The sequence below is a fragment of the Anser anser genome (assembly GCF_964211835.1).
Source record: "Anser anser genome assembly, chromosome: 4".
In the NCBI taxonomy this organism is placed as follows: Eukaryota; Metazoa; Chordata; class Aves; order Anseriformes; family Anatidae; genus Anser; species Anser anser.
Window position 1 is genome coordinate 68,478,210 of NC_139724.1, and position 4,709 is coordinate 68,482,918.

General features: G+C 39.9%; 1 long non-coding RNA gene across 1 annotated transcript; it reads left to right on the plus strand.

Moving 5' to 3' along the window:
- The first annotated feature begins 274 nt into the window (after positions 1-274).
- On the plus strand, positions 275-1,230 carry LOC310898380. The gene is made up of 2 exons (XR_014583251.1): positions 275-578; positions 740-1,230. It is a non-coding gene; the product is annotated as an uncharacterized lncRNA (long non-coding RNA).
- The last annotated feature ends 3,479 nt before the right edge of the window (positions 1,231-4,709 follow it).

Here is a 4,709-nt window from a genome sequence, read left to right on the forward strand (position 1 = left end):
TCATGAGCAACACAATGCCATACCGTTATCTGAGTTTACTCTGAACAAGCCAGTAACATAAGACTGATAGTGTGGCAATTTGAAGCAGTATTTCCTATGTTCCTATCTCAATATTGAACATTAACTTTTTAAAGCAACACCTGTGGTATGAACAGCCACAGCTGCAAGACTTCTTCAGGAGTCAATGTCAAATATTTTGGAAAGATGCAAAATGATCTGGCTCAGGTGCAATTGCTTTACACAGAGGCAAACACTAATGAGTGAGGGGGTAACACTGAAAATACTTTTATTATTCTGCCATCATTTACCAACTGCAGAGGCTCAAGAGTAAGACTGGGTGCACAGCTTGCAAGTACCCAAACATTTTACTTATTGTTTATCCAAATTAATGGGCTGGAACTAGCCATTATAAGCCTGATCGTTAACATGCTCACACCTCACTGCTGGGCACCGAATGAGTGAGTCTGTGCTGGCTGTCAATATATTGCTCTTTGAAAAGGAAAAATCCTTGATATCGCTGTCTGTTAAACCTTCTGTCAAAGTTTATTCCTTCTATCAGCATTTATATAGCTTGTCGTGTAAGTACCTTTTTTTTCCTCTGAATATTGGTTGATTTCTTTTCTTTTCTTGAACTATTACTAATGAATATCAGCCCTACAGTATCACCTCAGTGTTCTCCCTTTGTTTCTACTCCTTCATTTTGCATGGTTCAGTAACCTACATGCTTTCCTGCTCACAGACAAAGGTGAGAGCTCATTGTTAACTTTCTTCAGTCAAGGAAGGAAGCTGGGTTCTGGATCAAGTGGCAGCCTGCTCTTCTGTGCCTGCAGGAGCTGAGACAATCTTCTTCAGTACAGAGACAATAGTGTACTCCCACACTTTCCCACCTGAAAAACTCAGTAACTCTGGGAATCCTGCCACACAAACAAAAGATACTTCCAATCTGCTGATCAGCAGTGCCTGACCATGGTGAAAGACAGCAGATCACAGCTTTGTTACACCCTCAACTCTGTGAAGAGGAAAATAATCGTGACTCAGTGGTATCTCAGTGGTAAAAAGAGCTGGGGGTTGAAACTCTATGAAAGCATGGTCCTCCCACCTCCCACGCCCACTCACACCAAGTACTGTATTACAGCTGTGTTAGCAGAGCCCAACTGTACCGAGAAGCAAGTCATATCAGCCCAAGGACTTTCAGCCCCAAAAGCCAGTCATTTCCCGCATCAAAAGAAACGTACTTAGCATGTTGAGGAGTGTGATTCTGCCCCTCTGCTCTGCTCTTGCGAGTTTAGATGTTCTGAGGATATTTGACAGAATTAAACTGTTGAAGTATATCATTCAGACTGAAGTTGTCCATGATAACAGACCTTTTCTCTTGAACTTTATAAGTAAATATTTATAGAGCCCATCAGCTTGTCCCCAGGTTTGTGGTCTATGGCACTATGTCCTATCTGTTAGGATATTGTCTTGTAAGATCCATGAAATATTTGCTTCTGAGCTGGCAGTAATTCAGACAAATATCAGTTTTAACATAGAATTCCACTTTACCTCCCATTTAGTCTATTCATCCCTTCCTAAACAGGTAATAGGAAAATACTTTCATATTCCAGTCATGCAGATCTTCTCACCAGGCTTCCTTCTTTCCCACAAGGCTGATTTTATGCTCATAAATACATTCCAATTCCTGTTATTACACAGGTCACTAACTTTGGTGTGTAGGAAATTAGCAAATTTCTCTCCTCTTATCCCTGTGTGCCTTGATTAATTTTGTTCTTGACATCTTGATTTTATGTTAAATTAGTGCTTATTTATTCGCTTCTCTTTTATTAATTGAGTACCTTCCTAATTATCTTCCCTGTCTGTCCCCATTGAGCAGTGAGCTGCAGGTTACCAAAAAAGTTTCTAAGGAGAGACTGGTCTTCCACAAAATCTCTCTTTCACAACAACCCCCTATTTAACCCACTTTTCTTCTCAGCAGTTCACTTCCCCAGTTTCCACACTGCTTCTTTCAGAGGATAGCAAAGGCTGGTCTTTGCATGTGGTCCTTGCACACTCTTCTCATTCATTATCTCTCTGGGTTCTTTGTAAGTCATCTGTAGTCTCTGAAGCCACCCATGATGAGATCTTTGAGTGCTACGTCCATTTTCATGTATGTCTGATGCATAATAGGGGATCTCTCTCTGAAGGTTTTCCTTAAAGGCAGTGTCAAACAACACTGCACAGGTGCAGCATGAGGTATGTAGCTGCTTTCAGCCACGTTTCTCTGTAGACGTAACTTCTGTATTTTCTTTGAATACCTGGTAATGCTGAGGTGCAGTGGAGAATTTCTCATGTACTCTTCGCATTGGTAGTCACAGTCCAGCCATTTTCATGTTGTTCCTCTCCTTGTGGGATGCCATCTTACCCTCACGTCTCTCCGTATTACTGTATGCCAAGCCTCCTCTTGTACAGATCCCCTTTTCCATTCCTGACAAATCTGTTTTCTGCTAACCTAATAACATTTCCAAAATCTTAGCATCAGTTTGTCTGATCATCTCCACAGACTGTGCTTGTCCCTATTTTATTCAGTTTTCATATCCCTTAAGTCCTTCAGACTTCAAGAAAAAACAAAACATGAGCTGTCCACTCACAGCTGCTGATCATCTCTGGCTACAACTTATAAGATGTAGAAAATGTCAGAAAAGAAAGCATCTTGCTCTGCTTCGCAAGTAATTTTGTGAAATATTTGGCATCTTACTCTTTTCAGCCATCCTTTTGCTTGTGAAACGGAAACTTCAGCACCAAGTTGGCTGAGGATTTGAAGGTTACATCCTGCCAATATCAACCTTCCTCAATGGGCTCCTGCTGCTAATTCAGGGCACACTGTCCCATTCCACAAACCAGAGAGACAATATGCAGTATCTATAGGAGGGAATATAACCTACCATTCAGCAATTGCCTCTTCCAAGCACTGACTGCTGCGCTTATCCAAACACCCTTGTCTGCTGCAACTGCGCTTTCTATTTAAGAAGTGAAATGGTTCTGAATTCCTTCTTTGGATTAATCCAATAAGAAAACAAACAAACAACAACAAAAAAGATGCACCTCAACAACCACAGGGAAGGAAAAAGAAAAAGAAAAAAAAAAAGGGATTCATTGAAGTTTATAGAGATACATGTTGTTTCCTTGGAAACAACCACTGCTGCTCTTCAATTTAATCTTCATTAAACACCTTTCTCTTCCAGAAAAGAACTTGCTCCTAATCACCCTCATGGGATTTTATTTCCTCTTAAATTTTGTTGTCCAAAATTTCTAAAGGTGGATGGAGAAAGACTGTAAAAATATTGAGGGAGCTACCTGTCAGCATTTTCATTTTAACATTTGTGCATCACAGATTCAATGAATGAAGAATTTCTATTTCTAGTTATAAAAATTGAGTAAGGAAGCCTTTGCTTATTAAAAAGAAAGAAAGAAAGAAAGAAAGAAAGAAAGAAAGAAAGAAAGAAAGAAAGAAAGAAAGAAAGAAAGAAAGAAAGAAGGAGACAAATGCCAAATAATCTTAACATGCTGATGAGGGTGAATGTGAAGTACCTAAATCAAAGATGCTGCTTTACAACCAATGAACCTAGTAGACTCTCATATTGTTTATAGAACATTCAGTCCAGACTTGCTGGAAGCTTTTTTGTAGCCTTACAGTTGAGTTATTCCAGCAGGTCAACAGGGACGGAGTGAAGTAATAGTACACTTTTATTTTATACATCGGTATTTGGGAAAGTGCCACTTCTGCACTCTCCCATTACAACTACCAGTAGTTATTTATTAGGCAGGTGAAAGAAGAGGTGAGCGGTCTTTGCTCAGGTAAGTAGTTCTGTTGACTTGGCTGAGAAAAGCTTACTTAATTTTAATAGAAAATTACTTATTCAGTTGAGACCAGCATTTTCTGTTTGGTATGCATGGAGAGCACAGCAGGTCTGAGCTCAGACGTGAGCATTGCTAGCTGTATATCATACAAGAGTAACGGCTGACTGCGGTGGAGACAAGGATTGTGACAGAGATTACCCTATGTAGCAGCTGGAGACAATACACCAGCTAACCTTCTGGAGAGAGGTTAAGCAGCTGTTCCTAACAGCAATCCTCTTTATGTGAAGAATACCATCAGTCACTGCCATTGTATACACAATCACACAGGGATGCTGACTGCAAAATAACCCTCCTAATAACCTCCTAATACCCTCTTAATAACCTTCTTTTTCTTGATTTGGTGGAATGAAATTAAATAGCTCTGTGTTAACAATTCTAACAGTTGAGAAGCTCCATCTTTTGACATGAGTACACTCATCTGGGACACAAAAAAGCATTCATGCAGAAAGCAGCTCCTGCCACTGGAAAAGATGAGAAATATGAGAGACCTGTCATTCTGTTAAAAGAATGATCCTTCACCTCTTCTTCATTTAAGAGACATTTTTACTTTTGTAGAAATCACTTAATCACAGGAGATTAAACATATGTCATGTATATGTAGTGCTGTCCAACGGATTCAATGGGAACAGACTGATGAAATCTTCTCAAGGCTAGAGGTGTCATCAGCACTGTATCTTGAGATGTTGAACTTAACCCTGAAGTAGCATCCATCACTCCTCTGTTGGATTCCTGGGGTTCCTAGGGGTTGTTGCCAAAATTAACAACAGCCAATACACGACATGTCTACAGTAGAATTATGACATGAGTCTAAA